This window comes from Cydia splendana, chromosome 10, assembly GCF_910591565.1.
Source record: "Cydia splendana chromosome 10, ilCydSple1.2, whole genome shotgun sequence".
Lineage (NCBI taxonomy): Eukaryota > Metazoa > Arthropoda > Insecta > Lepidoptera > Tortricidae > Cydia > Cydia splendana.
This window is the reverse complement of record NC_085969.1, coordinates 7833952-7855431: the sequence shown is the minus strand read 5'-3', so window position 1 is coordinate 7855431 and position 21480 is coordinate 7833952. Positions and strand designations below refer to the sequence as shown.

The following is a 21480-nucleotide window of genomic DNA, read 5'->3' as shown; positions in this document are numbered from 1 at the left end:
GTGGGTGGCTGTTTCACGTCGCAGTGTTTTGGTAACAAATTGTAACATATCGCTCCACAGGACCTCACACTCAAAACGTCAACATGATGACGTCATCTATTGAAGTTGATGGTTTTTGTACCTACGGTTTTTCGTCTTGTCGTCTATTTAGGTATGTATTTTCGTATACATTGAAATGTACATTTTATTATTAACCTCATGTCGACGTAAACATGTTTCCTGATATAAATATATTTCACGCAACGCAGATTTTATACACATTTTAATCTTAAGTGTTGCAATGTTGACAAACGTCGGTTTTAAGATGAATCAGCATAAGCAACTCTGTAATTTCCTGTAAAAATATTCTGGTTTTACCTCAATCAGTTTTGCTATCACTGACCCGCAGAAACCGATTTGTAACTATCACTTTTAATGGAGCTAGCAAAGTATTTTGCGGTTCCGATACGATCATAATATTTGGGTTCTGTTCGCAGCGTGACTAGATCTCGGTTAAATAATAACTTGTGGTCAGTTTGTTTCCGCGGCCCATTAGAACTTACGTTTGAGAAATCGTGTTACATGCTTCACCAATCTCGACAAAGTCTGTCATTGTCATCTTTAAGAGGTACCGAACTTCCAACTAAAATTACTCACTCGTATTTCGACTAAACATGCCTTGTGCTAAAAAAAACTAGAGCAATATTTTACTTTTACGTTGTTTGGGGACGGTATTCAAGAATTTGTACAACCGTAAAGTATCATTTTTCTATTGTCTTTACAAAAACTGGTGTCCTTTCACTTTCCGCCGCCTATACTTAATTGTGTTTGTTTTTCTCATCTCTGGCCCATCCAATGTTGCGTTAAAACAACAAAGATAAGTACAACTTCAAAGAAATCTGTTTTTGTTAGTGTAATTGTTATGTAGACTAGATAACGGTTCACAAAATCTGAGTTTGTTGTTTGCCAGTATTAAGTGAGTTCTTATTTTAAAATAACTGATTATTGATAATTATGTTCGTCATTCCAGTATATTTATTCCCAGTTCTGTCGTGTGTCTACATATTGTTAAAAGTATGATAACAAAATCTTGATATCTTTCTTCAATTAATATTCTATAAGTTACCTACATCAAATCGCTAGTTCTATAAGACCGAACTTTACCCTAAATAAAACATAAACGAAGCATTAGTGTCATGTTCCCTTGGTCACGCGTGGCATTTTTTGTTCCAATGAGGCGGCTTCATCTGTCTTAATTCCATAACAGCTTTCTTAATGTTGACAAAGATGAAGAAAGGGGGTGCATTACATTTGTTATAATTACTTTTCATATATTATAGTTTGATATATCGTTATTTTGAATAACGTAATAAATGGCATACTACCGTAATACCTAATTAACGGTATACATAATGTTATTATTGGTATAATGGTCATAAGGTATATTTACACTTCGTCTACTATACATTGCCATATTTATTACATACTCTAAAGCATATTATTTGTTATAACAAGTGACATCACATAATTATTTATGTAGCATAATATGACATAAATGGGTTAGGTTAGGTTGGAACTGCGACTCCGCACAAACGAATAACTACCTAACAAAAGGAGGGTTAGGTTAGGTTAGAAATTTGACCCTCCGTAGAATAAAATATTCTATCAAAAAAGTGGTTTAGGTTAGGTTTGAACTGCGGTCCCCGCAGAACGAAATCCGTGAAAAAATAGGTTAGGTTAGGTTAGAACTGCGACCTCCCTAGAATAAAATAGCTAGCAAAAGCAGTAGGCCTGCGTACTAGTTATAAAAAGTATGTAAAACTTTACGTTATCAGTAAATGAAATATGTCAAAAAATGTTATACGATATATTTTATGTATTTATACATGATAAAATTGTATGAAGTATTACGTTATACAAAAATATAATATAACAAATGTCATTATAAAACATGTCTATATACTATTTGAAAATTATATTACATTAGGCATTATGTCAATGAAAGTTTAGATGAAATCACTATATAATAAAGGAAACGTATAGTAAAAATTACATTATAACATACAATAATATATCAAATGGCGTTATAACAAATGTATGATAGTTTTATCATAATGATATTAAACATTACACACCCGAAGAAAGGTATTAGTTTTTTTTTTAATTTCCCTAATTGTACTATGTCCAGAATAGTTGTTTTGATGCTGCCCAAAATGTGACAAAACTTGAGTACTTTTTGATTATGAAAACTGGTCACAAAGGAATCAAATCACCAGTAGTTTTGTAGTTACTTACATGTAGAGTCAAGAATTTTTATTCAGTATAAATTTCGGTTTTAGTTTTCAGCCGGTCGGTGTTTTGAAAAGTGGCCAAATAGGCCTAATTACCGAATAGTGTGTAGATACCTACCTCTAAAAATTTCCAAGTCAAAGGCAGACAAACATATTTTGTAAGGTATGGTAGATGATATACTCTTTAAGTCTACCGACTAAAACATTCAAAACAGCAGTATTCAATGCAATTGCCCAAACAGTTTTTGGGTGTTTCATAAACCCTTTTGTCCTACCGTATTAAAGGAACGGTTAAAGATTATGGTTTCCAGTAGTAGGTAGGAAAATAATACAGACAATGAAGAAAGAAAGTGAAGCCATTATTATTTCACTTAGGTACTTGTGCGGCGTAAGCCAAAGAGCAATGTAGGGGGTTATTCGGAATCTTTCATTTATTTTTTCATGAAATGGGTTGCGTCCATTGTTTTGTTGTGTTTTAAATATTTTTTTACCACCCGCCATCCCGTTCTAAACCCCTTTTCGCGTTGGGTGTTCGCTTATTTATTGTTGCTTTATTGCAGGCGTTTAGCCGACAATGAAGTTTGTGTAACAGTAATACAACCTACTATTTATAAAGAACACAGTAACAGATTTACATTTTTAAGTATAGAGCGTAATTTTTGTGTGGAAGATTGCATCTGATATGATATATTTCGTCTATTAACAATTACCCGCATACTATAGGTGTAAAACTTTTTGCAGATACGGGGCATACACTGGCCCCGATTTGCAATCCTTTAACAGGATTTGCAATATTTAACCTGATCAATGTTTTAATTGTCTAAACCTTTATTTGTTTCTAGGGCAGGGTCTATAAACGATGAACGGAGATTGGTCTAATAACAGGTTTCCAAAAACAATTAGTCGGAGCTCTTTGTAAAGTAAAGAATTTTATCGGCTAGATTTATTATATTTGAAGAGGATGTTATCGCCGGTTCGATTGCTACAGGCTACAGGCCTTCGCCCGCGGACCGTGAATACGGAACCAGGTAGACACAAACATTTATCGGCCGTTTTAGTTTTTTGTTGTTACTTTTGTTATTTGAATCCCTCGGATATATTAATCTCGCGTGGGTCCGTCAGAACCGGTCATTATCTGAAACTTTGGGGCGTATTGCGTCCGGGTGCCTAGTTATTACGGGCATTCTATTAAAATAACCCCGTATCATTTACGAAATTAGGTACATCGCTAAATATTTTATAATGACGGGAGTCGAAATGAGTTGGCCTGCTAGCGTTTAGGTCGGTATTAGTGGAGTGAGCCGCGTGCGACGGAGCCGGGCATACTCTAATGACACCAATCGTAATCGTAAACGATTTTGCCATATTATGAGAAGCTTGGTGGAATAAATCGTTATCCCATCTGCTCATTGTCACGCCCGGTTATTATCAGGTTAGCAGGCTTTAAACGAAGTTTTGCCCACCGATTATTTATATGCGTTTCGTCCTAGATTTAGATGTTTTGCCATAACACAATATAAATTATAAGTGCATAGTTTGAACATTACTCTTTATTGCATTCTTACCTCAATAAAATAAAAGTAAAAAAAACCGATAGCAGGCGGTCTTAAATAATACTTGAAAATAATAGCTGAACTAAGTATTATAAATAACAATACTGTTTTTGTCTTTTCGTATGCAACATGTAATGTTTATTTTTTTATTTTTGTATGGCTGTTTGTATGTAGGTGTGTTTTCGTATTTTAGTCTGATTTTGTTGTTGACAAGTTATATGATAATCAATTTATTATTTCTCTTTGAGGAGTGGTCGTGACAAGCATTGTCGCGCAATGTTCCTCGTAGAGGCGGAAATGAGAAGAATTTCGCAAAGGGTCCTCTTTGGCGGCATGACAATTTTATTTGTCCGGGGTACTGCGTAGTCCACAACATGACAAAAGGCCGGCCTGTCCCGCCCCGGAAAGAATCAATTATACAAGCCTCTAACCAACAACATGTCGCCGATTGGGCGAATTGTTTGTTTAATAACATTTCGTTGCTACTATAAACGTCACAGTAAAATATTTGTTGCCATTGTCCACTGGACCTTTGTAAGTAAATTAAGCGATAGACATTTTTCATCATTGTGGGTGCTGACAGCTCTGTTATAACACTTTTTGGAACGGATGCGTAGATTTTTTATGAGAATGCTTCCTGTCTCCGTCTTATATCACGTTTTTTTAACCTTTTGTTCCCTATCTTTTATCAGGGGTGAAAAATTTGGATTATAAAGTCATACATACGTCATTCTTCACAAAAAAAAGCTATAAAATACACACGTTGGCGTTTTTCAGTTGTAGCATTCTGATCAAAGAAGCGATATCCATTTTCCGTAAACGTAGTGAGCAAAAAGTGTTATAAATTTAAGTCAGTCTAGTTCCGTTTTTGTTACAGTATTGTGTTTTTACGTTTATCCTTATCCGATATCTGATTCAAGCGTTAAGGAATTTAAAGTGTGGTTTTCCTACCCCCCAGTAGTATCCGTGAGAGTATTACAGAAGCTCTTTCCGGACAGTAGCACTCTATACTGATGATCACCCATTTCTATTCTGATGCTGTTCCATTAAGTGTGCTTTGAATAACTCGACGACACCTACATCGTTTTAAAGAGAATTTAATAAGGTTTATGTGAATAAAATATTAGTAATATTGTATGCAGCGCGTCTATGTGTCTGTTGGGAAGTAAACGTTTTTTTTAGATAAAATTTGCTTTGAAGACATCCTACACATTTATTGACAGAGCGTTAGCGAAAGTCTCCGTTTCAGCTTATATCCTTTCGTGTTCTCGTCTACAGGTCGCATTTCCCAAATTCTTGTGAAATTTTGTGAGCATGTCCAAGAATTAAATAGTTTTTTGTCAAATTGTCCTTTCTTTTAGGTAAACGACTGGCGACGAAAACGACTTTTATTTATAGGTAAATTATATTCATAATTGAATAGATAATTATAAATACGCTTAATTCTTTTTATTTTGCGTATACAATTATGTTGCTTTATTCAATTGCACTCATTCAAGAAATTTGCATAAATGATTACTTATACAATTTATAGCAAGATATGTCAGCGAGCTTACAACTATGTAGAACTGGACTGCAGATGGTCTTTAGAACAATTATTTGCGTTAGACTACAGCTATAAAAGTGATGCATCTAATTACTATGCGTTAAGCGTAATAACAAAAGCATCCTTGTCGTTACGGCAATGAATGGACCCCCAATAAAACCAATTTTATTGCTGTTTCCTCTCCCGGTTCGTTGGCATTCATCCCAAGAACTACCAAATCATTAAAGCTTATATTTGTTGATTTTTTGTACGTCTCTTTGTTTGTTTTATGATAATAGGTGTTCGTTTCATCGCCTCTCAAGCGCCGAACGCGACGCCGCGTGGTGTGAAACTTGACGCCTTCATTCACGCTTATTTTTATAGACACATTTGATTTAGCGAGTTAATGTTGTTTTTAATAGATTGAGTCAGATTTCGCCTTCCATTGTGAATACTGGAATTGCGGTCATTGTTGCTCTTTCTTTATCCTCCTAAGGCCCAAGGTCCTACCTATAGTACTTATTCAGTTCGATGAAATTAAATCATATTCAATTGGAACAGAGTCGCATTTGTTTTGTTTCGTTCAATATTCAAACAAAACCAAAATCAAATTTCAGTGGCAAATTCTGGATTTTCCATTTCTATGGCTGGGCCTTAGAGTAGGCCGTAGCTGCAAATACTCACTAAATGTGCGTTTGTTAATTCCAGATACAATACTGTACATAACGTATTCACTGTTGAAGTAAATACGATGCTTATACGTGTGTATCGATTTTATTTCTATTAGTAGTTACAGTAGTAAACGCCATCTAGCGGTAGCCAGAGGAAATACTATCATATAATCTGTTCTGTGATGTCTAAAATAATGACACGTGTAAAAAAATGTCGGAATATGATGGTATAGAGTTAGACCTAGAAAGTTTGCTGAGATTTTGACAGCATAGCATCAGTTTCAGCATAGCAGAAGTTTAAAATAACACCTGCACTGCGTGTGCTGTCAGAATCTCTGCAGACTTTTCTTGGTCTAACTCTAGTTTCCTTTGACTTAAATTAATACACTTCTTCATTTAATCAAATTTATAAAAAAATACTCAGTCTGTATAGGTACTAGAACTAACGTGACGTTTTTGTTTGAAAAAACATTACCTTTGACACGACTTATCTAATCCATATCGTATCTAGACGTAATATTTGACGTATCTTAAAGTTCGAATCGGACAGTAAGAGAATAAAAAAATATGTTTTAAAGTTGTGGAATTCATTTTAGTTGAATACCATTTACATCCCTGATCGCCTTTCAATGACCATCACAGTATTCACATTCCGCCAACTATTAGAGGTTCTTTGTAACCCAACTACCTACATGTCTCGTTAAAAGTTCAGTGCGACCACGAAAACCCTCGAAACTCCGGTCCGGCCCTGGAATTCGGGTGCGCGAAAACTATTCCGAACATTATAAGTATTATAACCCATTGTGCCTGACAATATAAGATTAAACTTGGGCAAACCTAAGAGAGGTGAAATACTAATATGACCTGATAAATAATGACCTGAATTACTGATAGAGACTAGGGCTGAGTTACATTTAAGGACTGAATCGCGTAAACTTACGTTTATTATATGGCCTGACGTTTCGGACGTGACGTTACGTTTGTGGTCATAGTAGCAGTAGTAGGTAGCAGTGGCGATTAAGTCCCGTATTAGTTTTAAAATTTTAAATGTTTATTTTTGTAAATAATGTTTTTGTTACAAGTGTGTGTTTGTACATAGTGTAGTGTAGGCATACAAAAAAAATACAAATCGCTATGAGATATTAAGTCAGTAAAAAATCTAGTGTAAGCTCTTGAAAGTGGTTGTTGATTGTATTGTTCACTCAACATTGAAATTATCCTTTTTTTTTTTCAATTTATATAGTGTGTATTTTGATCGAGCCAAGTATTATGTCTTCGAACTGAACCTGATATATTATTTTAATTTCCTTTCAGCCTTAATAAAGGTTATCTTCTCAAGAATCGTAATACAACTCCGGAGTTAAATGAACGATAATTTTCCGCAAGAACAGTTTCTCCCGAAGTAAGTTTAGTTATTGTATCACCGATGTCCACTCCTCACATGCGTCCGTGGGATATTAAAAAGATTCTGGCAGCGGGCCACTAAGATATCGATCTTTATGCTCGACCAGACGGCTCTAAGAGTTGCTCTAAGTGCCGTGCCGTTTGGTTTAATGACTTCCTACGTTTGCTAGTTTCTATGCGACATTTTATATGCGTACCGATAAAAACTAATCGGTCTTATTGTAATTAGCCATTTTATTTCTCGGTGTCTGGCTTATCAGATATTGCCGAACTTTCTAGCAATTACAGTTTTATCTTGGTTTTCCTGAGCATTTATACTTTCCTACGGTTGTTTTCATTAGGTACGGTAAATGCATAGCTTGACAGTTTGCTATTTGTATAACTACATTTAATACGTTTCTTAGTACAAAACAACATGATTACCATACAAATTTTACAAGTATATTATACCCAAAGCAAACATACTGTTTCAATAAAATATCGCTATCACAAATCACTATTGTAGTTTTATTTTTGTTAGCATGAGTACCTATAGGTACATACTCTGTATTCGCGTAAACAAATAAATTCAAGTGAATATAAAAAAAAACGGAATTCCGTTTTACTAAAAAATATGTACTACATATTTGCGTTTTATCGCTATATAGTTGGATCTTCCGGGAAATGACGGTGGCCTCATGATAAAGAATCAACAAACTTTTGGGGCTAATTGTCGCAGCTGCGCCCTTATCGTAAGCGCGAATTGGAATGTATTGTTAAAATTGTATAATTAAGTTGGAAGGCGTGAAAGCTAACACCTGCATACGTATCAGAGAGATCAGACGTTACGCTTTATGGGGATCCTACCAAAAACAATGGCAAAAAGTCGAATGCGGGCAATGACGCAGTGGTAGAAACGCAGGTATACCAGGGGTGCGAAGGGTAGCCGTGCGGGTCGCGGCGGGGTTCCACAATTTATGATTACTCCGTGTCAGAGAGCTAATGAACGCACTCTGTTGCTCTTTATTGAGATAACGCTAGCAATCGATGGCTGCGCCGGTATCTGGCCATTACTTATGGCGACGCCCGACCTTATTGCGTGTCCCTTTGTAAACTCTTTTTTGCTCCTCACATTCGTGCAAAGCAACTATTATTAACTTCCCTCTCCGCGATAAGCTAATTCATAAAGCTGTATGCTCTTGTCGTGTAATAAGAATAATTTCAAAGTAGCATGTATATATCTACATTAATAATACCAGAGCATGAATAAGAATATGCTGATTACACCATGCTTATTGCATATTATTAAAGTTTGTCATTTCGCTTTGAAAATTATTGAAATTATTCGTTCTCTTAACTTCTTAAGCATCTTTGCAACTTATGTTTTACTTGAATATCTTATTCAGTACCTATCTAAGTCATTAGTTAACTATCAGATAATAGAACAATCTTATTTGACATTGACAAAAGAAAGAGCGAAAAGTCGTTGACCGCTTTGACGGACTATAGGTTACACGTTTAAATATGCACGTCTATCTTAGTTATCACATCGTCTTATCTACGTATGTAACGTATATAAGACACATATAGGTGAAGCATTTTTATATGAGCCGTACATTAAGATCGCGTGTCCACATCTCGACGACGAACGGCCGCGATATCGACGATCGGATCGCACGATACGGCCGGGAATGATATCATCATCTGTGCGTTCTGTTTGCGACGCCACTGTGTAGGTAACTACTATCGGTGGGTTACTTACTTCGTACCTATATATGATTTATTTTTCTTTATGAAGAATTTTGTAAAAGGAAACTTTTCTTGTTGGTGGCGGACACTCGGGATAACAATTTTTATTGTCTGTTTATTAAATGTGTGTTGTGTTATAAAATATGGAGATTCGAGATCTATCCAAGTGGCACGAGGTGGTGCCAGCTAATATTATGACTAGAAACGCAAATTTTTAGGGAGCTTGAGAGCCTGTTTATTATGGACTTGTCGCTGATTCTTAATTTTACATATGTATTTAGTTGTGAAAGAGCCCTTGAGACCTTGCAGAAAAAAAATTAACATTGATTTTTTTAAATACCTACTGTACATATTTTTAATCTGTTTTTGTACGTAGAATATGCATTTACTTGTTGTAAAAAAAACCAACACAATAACGTGAAGACATCCACTTCTACTGTACACCCCGAATTTGATCTGGTTCTTACGTTTAATTGCATATTTCTACTTAAAACCTTTTTCTGGACGCGTCCGCACCAGTGCGTCTCGAGTCTTTTTCATCGGCCGCCACGTTTTAATATCGCATCGCAAACCGCATTCCCCGTATGAGCTGAGACAGGGCCCCCATTAACGTAGAGTAAAGTTTGTAGTCTCTAGATGTGCCATATAAAAAAAATTCTGGGAGACCGAGCTTTGCTCGGAAAACATATAAAAAATGCGAAATGCGATCTAGATCGATTTATCGCCCCCGAAAACTCCCATATAGCAAATTTCATCGAAATCGTTAGAGCCGTTTCCGAGATCCCCGAAATATATAAATAAATAAATATACATATAAATAAATAAACAAGAATTGCTCGTTTAAAGGTATTAGATACAATAGGAATCTCAATTATCCTTAGTTACCATCTGGGATGGAAGTTGCCTTCATGAATCTTGTAACCACTGTAATCATAACCATAATATATTTATTGTGACTATAGGTATAAAAAAGTTGTTTGCATTTCATAGGTACTAAAACCATAGCTTACCATCTTAATGGTGTACAATATTTGCACGGCAATAATACTTTTATGAGATAGCAATATGGCCGATACAAGTACATTTTCTAATTGAGAAATAAAACTTAAAGTCAAATTTCTAGTTAGATTTTACCAACTTACCAATAGTAAATTAATCCGTAAAATTTTGCTTATTGACTCAGGATTAAGCTTAGTTCGTCCTGGAATTTCTGTTACAGTTTTAATTGCCTAATATGCTCAGTCGATTCGTGTTAAAATTTAAATCGCTTATTTAATATAAAGTAGTCGTTTCGTGTAACTCTATAGCTGTACAGCCCCGCACAGGAGCTTGGACACGAAATTCGATTCATCGGTCGAATCTCCGCCTTATCAGCAACATAATCGATCGACGCCCATCGGAGCCATCATTGTACTCTTCATCTGAGAACAGTTGACTGCTGTGCTCGTTGACAACTTGATGCTGGACACAGTTGGAAGATTATCTTACTGGATTTTTTTCTAATAAGACTTTGTTCTCTGCGATGTCGGTTGTATTTAACAATACTTCATTCGTCTTATTGGTTATTTTTCTGTTTCTCAAATAGTTTCAAAGTTTATTCCCTTTTTAGCGTTAAAACCTAGCTTTATTTTTTACACGTTTGTTTATTTTCTGGTGCACTAATAACGACGTTTATAACTTTCTTGCGTAAGGTTAGATGAGGTAAGATAAACTATGGGGCAAGAGAAACACTTGTAGGAAAAGTAAATAGAGATACTTAAAGATATGAAAAACTAAATTAAATGATAATACTAAAAATAAGGAGAATACTAAATGTAAATATTACTCTTATTTTAACCACCATTGTGCATTGGGCGAGATAGCAATAATTATATATACCTAGACAGCTCTAAATAAAAGCCTCCCAGTCAGCATTGTAACGGGCAAGCATTACGATCTCATAAATCCAGGGGAGACAGCGCCAAACGAGACGTTCCTATGTGTCTTAGTGCCGACAAACATTGGTTCATTGGACGAATGCTCTTAATCAACTTGTAGACAGTACTCACTTTAGATAAATGGGTGATGAGACTGCTTCGGCTCCAAGTTCTGACCCAGGTTTATTTATGTTTTTTATGATTGAAGGACTTTCCTCAGTCCTAGCTGCATTATTGCGTATCCAACGAAAAGGCGCAGTTTATATCTATTAATAGTTAGGTTAGATTATTCACGTATAAGTATATATATTATTCTATAATACACTGGATTATTCTGTTTCAAGTTTCAAGCTAGATGGGAATATAGCTACCTGATATACAATATCACTAGCACTAGACACAAGTCACAACTCTAGTTACATAAAGTCAGAGTAATTTGATCTAATGTTATTTTGTACATTAAATATAGGTAGGTAAATGCAAGTATTCACTTTTATAACATGAAGTAGTGTTTATTATTGGTATTCTAAATAAGTACCTACAGACTAGGAGTAATATGACTAATAAGTACTTAGTGGTGTAAAATTATATTTATTTTCAGTTTAATGTTTATATTTTCTTATATCTCTGACCATGACATATCTTGGAGATTAATCTGAAGGTCGATTTATTTTTAACTCGAGATTACTATAGATAATATGTCATTAAAGTAACGCGGACTAACTGAAATAAATATTCACGTCTTCTCATCAAGCCCGGCTAGCTCAGTCGGTAGAGCATGAGACTCTTAATCTCAGGGTCGTGGGTTCGAGCCCCACGTTGGGCGCTTTATTTTTGCTCTTTGGAAGGCTTAATATTTATTTGTCACCCATTGCAATGATTAGATACGTGTTATTGTTCAGTGTTTAAAACCTTGGTTTTGTATTTAAATTTATAAATACATGTTATGCATTTGTTGTGCTAGTTAAAAGCCCATTGTAACATGACACATTTGTCTTAGAATTCTGGATCCGGAAGTAATAGAAAAAATAATTATGAGAGTCCTAGCAACGAATGCAACAGTTTATATAGCAATTCATTAAAAACAGTATCGGATCCATAGAAGTCAATGACATACATTTTGAGTAAAGCAGTTGTTTAGTATTTTGTGTTCCACTGTTGAAAACCGGTTTGTTTATGTACTGTATGTATACCTATAGCCAATCGAAGGCGCAATCGGTCGGTCGCTTAGTACCGTTAAAGGGTCAATGGGTGGACGGACAGCTCTATGTAAAATGTTTCCCACGATGCATAGTCACATATATGCACACTTGAACTTGTCGATGGGAGATATAATGTGTTATCGAATTTGTTGTAGTTCCATTACCGGCCAATATGATTTATATTTTTAAAAACTTTTTCAAGCGTTAAACAAATAGTAAGCGTTAAACAAGCGTTAATAATTTTCTGAAACAAATGCCCCTTAAAAAATAATTTGATTGTTAGGTATATGTTGGTGCCTACTCATTTATAGTGAAAATCAGGTCATTGCCTTCCCACCTCTGAATACCTAGTGACACCTACGCGAGGTAACTTTGCCAATAAACTGGTACGTAAGTAACCTATTTGTGACAACTCCTTCCATTGTAACGTCTGTTTATTTTCAGGTAAGAAATGCTGAAGCAAGAATTGTCCGGTGGCGTGTGGTGAGCTATTTATGATCTGACTTGACTTTAACACAATTGTCATGTTTAAATGTAGGTCAGACAAGATCTTGAATGCTTGAAAGGTATTGAAAGGTTTACAGTACCTATTCTAAAATAGTCAACAGCAGAATTTACTCTGGATCGAGACAACTGGCTTGTACTCGGGCCAAGACTCATTTGGGTCGCTGCGCCATTAAGTCAGTAAGTAAGAATTTACTCTGAGTAGCTTAAGTGTTAAGTATTAAGTGTCAGCGTTATGGTTTTATTTAAATGACAAAAAATTGTTGCTAATTTAAGTAGTTCTTTAGTGATGCTATATCTGTTTGATTCCAACAAAGAGAATAGATAGTATAGAGGGGTCCTGTCGTAGTAAATTTTGTAGTCACAGTAAATTTACAGCCATCTATCGACACACGACTAAAACTCAAAATGAAAACGTATAAAATTATCAAAAAATGTATATATATGGATACATGATCTTATTATTTTTATATCATTTTGATCCATGTTCATTCAATGATAGCTATGTGTTAAAATTGTTAAATATGAAACGGTGTCGTCACGCCATCTAGCCGAGCATAGGCCAAAGGTGTGTGCGCCATCTATCCGAGAATGACTTTTTTTTGATTTCCGAGGCACGTTTTTTCCTTAGACTTTATTCATCTTATACGAAGTTACATATATCTTTGATTCCAATAAGAGTTTTCTTAAGCAGCTGAACTTAGCCTTTTGTTTACTTTTAGCTGAGACGTATTAAAATAAATACCGAACAACAAGTATCGCGTGTCCTGCCTCTATTGCAATTGCGCTACTCCTTACAGACTCGTGATTTTCTACTCTCGGATAATGAGCTAGCTGTATTTAACTGCCATGTACTAGAAATTATTTTAATTCACTCTTGCTTAAAGTCATGCCATGAGTCTTGAACGTGACAATTTGAAACTGCGGGATTATTGTTCGGGGTTTTTTCTACGTTATTATTTTTATTTATTGATCGTCTTTTAGTGGATGTAATTAAAACAATTTTATGTCTCTTGAAAATAAAACTGAAAAGACTGCTCCAGTATTTACCGCAATCCACTTCGTAATGCTACAAATTATAGGCTAACCCAGCGCTTGGTGCACACATGTGGAGTTAGGTACCTATCAAAAGTAATGAATGCTATAACTATAGAGAGCCTATACCTATATGTATATTATTATTTAAAAATTTCTAAAGGCAAGTAAAAAATGAAAAGCACCGGTGTGAAATGTAACGTGTAGGTATATGGATTTAAAAATGCAACTACTTATCATTATCCCAGTTGAATGCAAAATTGTGAACGCTTAAGTTGGATAGCGGACACCGCCGCGGGTCGGAGTGTTATTTTCACCATAAAATTACATTTCAATCTGTACGGGGCTGCGGCCGCAATGATTGCCGCGTTAACCGTTAAGACGGTAGTTCGCGGAAACGTCTACTCCGCTCAACTCGCTGAATATTGTTCAAATTTAACGTGATTACATTAAAACGATTCTCACTAGGCTCGTTTTGCGCGAATACTGTTATTACGAGCAGTTAAAGTTTTCCGCGTTTAATACTATATTTAATTTTCTAACTTGTTATTGGCTAATGAACGCACCTGTAGGCGTTCGTTCTCTGACGATAACTATCAAGGGTACACCTACGAATATAAATAATAAATAATCAGCGCTTTTCAATTACAAGTGGCGCAGTTAAATCAGATTTTCATAGCGGGGGAACTTGTTAACGGTGAGATTACGATAGAGCATTATTAACAAGCCGAGAGGCAAACGTCCAACGTGTAAATGGTAATCGTGTATGCCTATTTAAACGAATGTTATTCATAATTAAGGACAATATAATAAAACAAAATATGACTATTGTTAGCCTTCGTTGCAATTTAGTCTACGTTGAAGAAGGTTTACCCTTGAATCTGTCTGAGATTAATGTGCTACCTATAGATATTTTTCTACCCCTAATTTGTCTTCCTTAAGAAATGATTTCCAGGACAAAAAATGCCTAGTAATTCAATCCATTCGTTTTTATATGGTTTACTCAGTGAAAAACATGAAATACAAAAAAGCTTAAGACTAACTTATACTCGACAAATAATGGCAGACAACTAAATATTTCCAGACACTTTTGATATGTCCAACTAAAAAATATGCAATTTTATTTTTTCTTGAATAAGAAATTGCATTTATTAACTTAAAACATCAAGGTTAATCACTCACACAAAACCTAAAGCATACCTGCGGCAAGCGAGTCATAACACGCGAAAGATTGAAATGAGATGATAAGAGGCGAATCAGAAATCTTGCCGAAAATACGTATTATGAGGCGGCGGTAATTTTATAAGGGATTCCGAGGTTCGATATGCGGCCAATCATTACCGTGCCTCGGCTTGCTCTCGGTACGGAGCGGCTTTTTGCGAGATCTAGGGAGATAGGCGTGGGCTTAAATATGCGGGGAGGTTTGTGAGACGATCAATGCTCGCGCAGGTATCACGAAATAACACCCTCGCGCTTTATTTTACACGTGATTGCGAATTTAACGCGGCCCGACCGTATTATCAACATGTTCCCCTTTTAAAAGATAAAACTCGGCCTGTCCGAATGATGTAGAAGACCTTCGCTGATTGCCAAATTGGATTTTATATACTTTCGCATGTATGCGTGTTTAGTTGAAGTCGTACTTTATTGTTCCGTGCGTCTCGCGTCGGCTCGTTAACGCGACCTCTTGGATATTTATTGTATCCTCTTCAGAAAATACAATTTCCATCTCGAATGCCAATAAATTGTATGTTGTGCATACATTCTCATCTTCTTTAAAATAATTCTGAAATTAGCTTGTTGCTTATTATAGTGAAAAGATGGACTCTGATGAATGATACGCGCATTCACGAGGTTAAATTTGTCGAATATATCACTTTCGCGCACTTATTTATGTGAGAGTAATAACTGTTTATTGCGCCCGTTCCTTTGGATAATTATTTATTTTTATCCGACTGACAAAAAAGGAACGGTAATGTTTTTTCGGTACTTAGGCTATGTTTTTCCCACATTTTAACTTATCAGATTTCGCACATAACAATCTTGTTCAATGAGTAAGTAAACGCTCTATTAGTGTCATTTAGATTCGCTTGCGTAGTTTTCAGTGTTTCCATCTTTTAAATTCGGTGGTGGCCTGGTGACATATTGCCTAGAACGATGAGCGTTATATTTGTCCCCGTGTACGCTGTCAAGATCCATATTGTTATTCCTTTTAGGGCACGACATCACACATAATTCACTCGAGAGCTGAGTGTAAACACGCCGTTCCGCGATTGTCGCGAAAAGAACAATTCAGCAAGATACAAGATAAAAGGAGGGGCGCGAAATAAATTTCTTTATAACTTGCAACCAAGTGGTATTTAATTGACGTGTCAGTGGAGTGCTGGGACGGGCTCGCCGTGTGGTCGAGTATCGAGATCGCGCGGGGACTATCTGACCTGCGTTGATGCTATCATAGAATCCTTGAACGGAACAATCAGAAGCTTTGATATAATTGATAAACGTTTTTCATTATGATGTACTAAAAATATGCAAACTAGTTTTATAATAATATATTGTAAGTACCAGTTTAGACAAACTAAGGTTTGACTTCGTACCTGCTGCAAAATAGCAAATAATACGGACAAAATGCAAATCTCCAATTGATTATTCATGCAGTGGTATAAAAATCATTTGAACGTCTCCGTTTTCCTATACACACTTAGTACATTTTACGAATCAAAGTAACAGTGAATATTTAATACTGAACCGCTCAGCTATATCTCTTCTCACTCCGTCGTCACTTACTTTGTAGGTAAATACCGTGGTTGACCATTGGCCGCCTATTTTCGACAGAGGGGAACGCCTGTTAATGACCACTCCCTTTGGTTATATTCTCTAAGTAAATAACTATTGTCTCGGGTGAGACTAAAGTCAATTGCCAATTAGTAGTAATAAATTCACAATGCGCCTAAATACCCCTTAATACTAATGGAAAACTGATACATAAAACAGAAGTAGGTACTATAGTAACAAATTCATATCTCTTATAATCTTTCAATATCGATTTGTATTTGATGAGTCGATAGCTAGGCGCAAGAATCGCGTGTGGCGTCTCGCTAACACTTGATATATGGGCTTCGTAATCACGGCCTTCGCCTGCGCGAGATTTATTCCTCACCTGTTGAGCCAATTATTTACATTCGGAAGTCATTTCTCTCGGACTCGATTCGTTTCGTTAATGATTTTGATTGGAAGAAGGGTGATGACTTGTTCGAGTAGTTGCTAGGTAATACCTGGCTCCAGAATAATGGGTTCAGACCTCCCTAGACGAGACTGGTGCAAACTGAACAGACTCCGTACTGGCCACGGTCGATGCGCCTATTACAAACACCGCTGTGGGTGGGTGGACTCCCCGGCCTGCGGCTGCGGTGCGGAAGCCCAAACCATCCAGCATATAATCCAAGACTGCCCTATAACGCGCTATGTCGCCGGTCCTCCCGAAGACCTGATCACCCTGAGCGACGAAGCCATAAAGTGGCTGAATGGTCTTAGTGTAGACATCTGATTGTACATATTTGTTTCTATTTTTAAAATATGTTTGCCATACGATTAAATAAAATAAATACCTATACTGTTTGTAGTTTAAGTATGTGTCGATGTATGTAGATATAATATAAGTAAAACTCGCATTTATGAGCGGTATGTTATGCTATTAGATCGGTGTAGGCTAGACGGTGTCTGTAGGTTATCTCAGTCTTACACATTTATCACGAGTATCAACGTTTTGTAGGTACAAATGCCTTTTTTGCAATTGTAGAAATTATTAAGGACAATGTAACAACAATGATAAATTGTATTAACAACACCTTCTCTACCACTTTGTTTTAGACTTTTACGTCTGTATGTAAAGAATTGATGTCGTCGTGTCATTGAGAACATTGATGTCGTGCAATTCTCATAATTTGGTACCTACGGTAGTTACCGATAAAGCAAGATTTTCTTGTTACTATTAAAATTAAAACAAGAGACGATTTAATAACTATCCTATATAATTTACGTGACTGGTACTACATTATTTGCCAGACTTGGATGATTAATACTGGTTTCAGCACATAGTATTTACACTATTGGCTTGTAAAACGGCGTCGATATTTTTTCAAGTCGGCGTAAAGCTTGCAACCTATCATTTTCTTAAGTGCCGGTTGCCAGTGACGATAATTTGATAATAATTGTAACTGTCATAGCACCACGTCGGCACCTGCAGCAGAGAACCTTTAGCAATAAGAATGTGTCTTTCACTTTTGTAATGTGAATTAAGGAGCAACTTTAGTTATTTGTGTAGTGTATTGATGACTTACGCACATTGTTGCATTTATATGCGAAATATGTTCTTTTATTTATTACAACGATGGTTATTGTACATTCAGGTAGACTTTCGGCCTCAGTTGGTGTAATTAACATCCATTCTATGTAATTACAATCAAAAGCAATGGAACCTGATTTTTTTTTATGATATATTAATATCTTGTAATTCTAAGAGTACTAAAATTATTAACTACGATATTTCTGTCGAAAATTTGCAACACCTGCACAAAAGCCAGAAACGTAATTAAAGGGCGAATAAAAAAATCTAACAAAGCAAAAATCAAGACGTTAATATAACTGCGGTGTTTGTTAATTGTGTTTGCTTTTATTTTATCGCAGCTATTCATATTTAAAGAGCAGCGATTAGCCCGATAACGATTATTTACAATGCCTCAAACAACCAGTTAAAACCTGCAGTTTATGTTCGGAAGTAACCGCTGTGCAGATATCGGCCCACTGCTAATTGGTATGTGTCGAAACCACTATACCGACTTAACACCTTTTTTCACGATTGTGTTTACCTACAAGATTTGCTGTCTTATTTACAATAACGCTGTTTCGTTTAGGCGCAAATATTGACTATGATATGATGTTTATACAAAGTTTTTTTTTTTTTTTTTTATGTTATAGTCAGCAAGCGAGCAGACGAGCCGCCTGATGGGAAGCGGTCATCGTCGCCCATGGACATAAGCAACATCACAGGAGCCACTTAAGCGTTGCGTTGCGTTGCGTTATTATACTGAATCTAGAAACACCTATTTTATTTTATTATATAATTTATTCGGTTTAATTATTAATACAGCCATTAACTGAACCATTTGGCAGTGACTACCTACAAAGCGCTTGGTCCTAAGGTTCGAATCCCTGTGTGAGGGCTTTTATTGTTTGATGAACACTGTTATGAGTAATATATGTCTTTTGTTTTTAAGAATTCCCTTAATAATTTGTAAGTTTATCCCAACATTCCGAACAATCATTTATTTATTTTATTTTCTTACTTGTGAGCAGGCATTTATTCGCTATCGCCGGTAGTAAACCTTCGTTTGTAATGCACTTAAGTGAAACTGAAAATAAATCAGTTCAGATTTCTATAAATTAAACCTACTTAATTAGCTATATCCAGTTCGCATTTTTAATGAAGTCGTTAAATTAAGTTTTAATTATAATGGACAAAAATCATAAGAAAATTTATCGGTCCTAGGCTATTATCACATATCTCATCCGTAACACTCACTACACTAGTTAATTTCTCAACAGATTCACTTGGGATTGATTTCAAAGGAATTTAGGTTTTATTCCCAAGATTAAAGAGTCTTATCCTTTGACCATTGAATGTTATGGCGCGGCAGATTCACCTGACGCTGGTATCAAAGGACAATGAACTTTATTTCCATGGCATAACGTGGTAGGAATTGCGATGAAATCTGGCTTGGTTGATTTGACCGCAGTCCAGTGATTTATCTGCACGCAGCTTCGACCTGTGAACGGATCGTTTATTGCTCGCTTGTTATTTTATAATTTATTTTTAACCGTCCATCGATACGCAAAGAGAGTGGGTCTGTATCCTCTCAAATTTGACCACCCGTGTTATTTAATAAATGTCTAAAATGTATTTCAAATATTATTTACAAAATGATTTAAGTAGTGTTTGTATTTTCGCAAGTGTAACTAAAATACCTGCTTTTTTTAAAACAAGTATCACTTTAATTGTTACTTATAATTTCATAAAGTAATCTGCGTCGAATGACTTTTTATTCTTTAGATATCTAATTAAAATTATGTACATAGATAATTTTATAGCGTGAGCGGAATCTTGTTGCCGATTGTAATGTTTATTAAAAACATCTCGTCTTCAATATTACTTACTAATACCTAAGTAGGTACCTAAGTCCTTAACCAATGTTTGAGCAAAAAGTGTCATTTTATTTAACATAAGGTCAACTATAGATTACTTATACTTACAAGTTAAGTAACCTAATTCCGGTATAAACTCTTTACTATTTTGTAAATTTTTAAACTTTCACACGTAGTTCGGATTTTTTTAAGGCTGCTATTTAACTGATCACCAGATTTAGTAAAAATTAATACCAAAAAAATATATTTTACCACCCTAAAATAATGAATGATCACCAAAATTATAACACCATTTTAATGTGACATGATTACCAATTTTATTACATTTTACTATCCTTTTAACGGAAATGACACCAAACTAATCATTATTAACCCAAAAATAGTAAATGATTACCAAATTTCAAACCCCATTTTAATGTGAAATGATAACCAAATTTTTTAATCTTGCTATCCTATTAAAGAAAATGACACAAAAATAATCATTCTAAACCCAAAAATAGTAAATGACCACCAAAATTAGAACTCCATTTTAATGTAAAATTATAACCAAATTTTTAAATCTTGCTATCCTATTAAAGCAAATTACTCCAAAATAATCATTGTAAACCCAAAAATAGTAAATGACCACCAAAATTGTAACCACATTTTTATACAAAATGTGCAAATGTTTAATATAATACTATTAAATTAATTAATCCACTTCGTCACCTTTTTCTAGTAGCATTTTATTTCTGTAAGGGTCGCAGTTCAAACCTAATCTAACCCATTTTTCTAGTAGCATTTCTTTTCTGCAAGGGTCGCAGTTCAAACCTAACCTAACCCACTTTTCTAGTAGCATTTCGTTACTTTATGGGTCGCAGTTCAAACCTAATCTAACCCACTTTTCTAGTAGCATTTCTTTCTGTAAGGGTCGCAGTTCAAACCTAACCTAACCCACTTTTGTAGTAGCATATCTTTTCTGTAAGAGTCGCAGGTCAAACCTAACCTAACCCACTTTTCCAGTAGCATTTCTTTTCTGTAAGGGTCGCAGATCAAACCTAACCTAACCCATTATTCTAGTAGCATTTGGTTTCTGTAAGGGTCGCAATTCAAACCTAACCTAACCCACTTTTCTGATAGCATTTCTTTTCTGTAAGGGCCGCAGTTAAAATCTAACCTAACCTACTTTTCTAGTAGCATTTATTTTCTGTATGGGTCGCAGTTGAAACCTAACCTAACCCACTATTCCAGTAGCATTTCTTTTCTGTAAGGGTCGCAGTTCAAACCTAACCTAACCCATTTTTCTAGTAGCATTTGGTTTCTGTAAGGGTCGCAATGCAAACCTAACCTAACCCTCTTTTCTGATAGCAGTTTGGTTCTGTCAGGGTCGCAGTTCAAACCTAACCTAACCCACTTTTCTAGTAGCATTTCGTTTCTGTATGGGTCGCAGTTCAAATCTAACCTAACCCACTTTTCTAGTAGTATTTCGTTT

The 21480-nt window shown here is 35.5% G+C and overlaps 1 protein-coding gene and 1 non-coding gene across 2 annotated transcripts in view; both read left to right on the top strand.

The window, feature by feature from the left end:
- The window catches only part of LOC134794235 (lysine-specific histone demethylase 1A), a 402452-nt gene that overhangs the window by 271805 nt on the left and 109167 nt on the right, over nucleotides 1–21480 (top strand). The gene's annotated exons all lie outside the window — the stretch shown is intronic.
- Nucleotides 11821–11893, top strand: Trnak-cuu (transfer RNA lysine (anticodon CUU)). The gene has a single exon. It is a non-coding gene; the product is annotated as a tRNA-Lys (tRNA).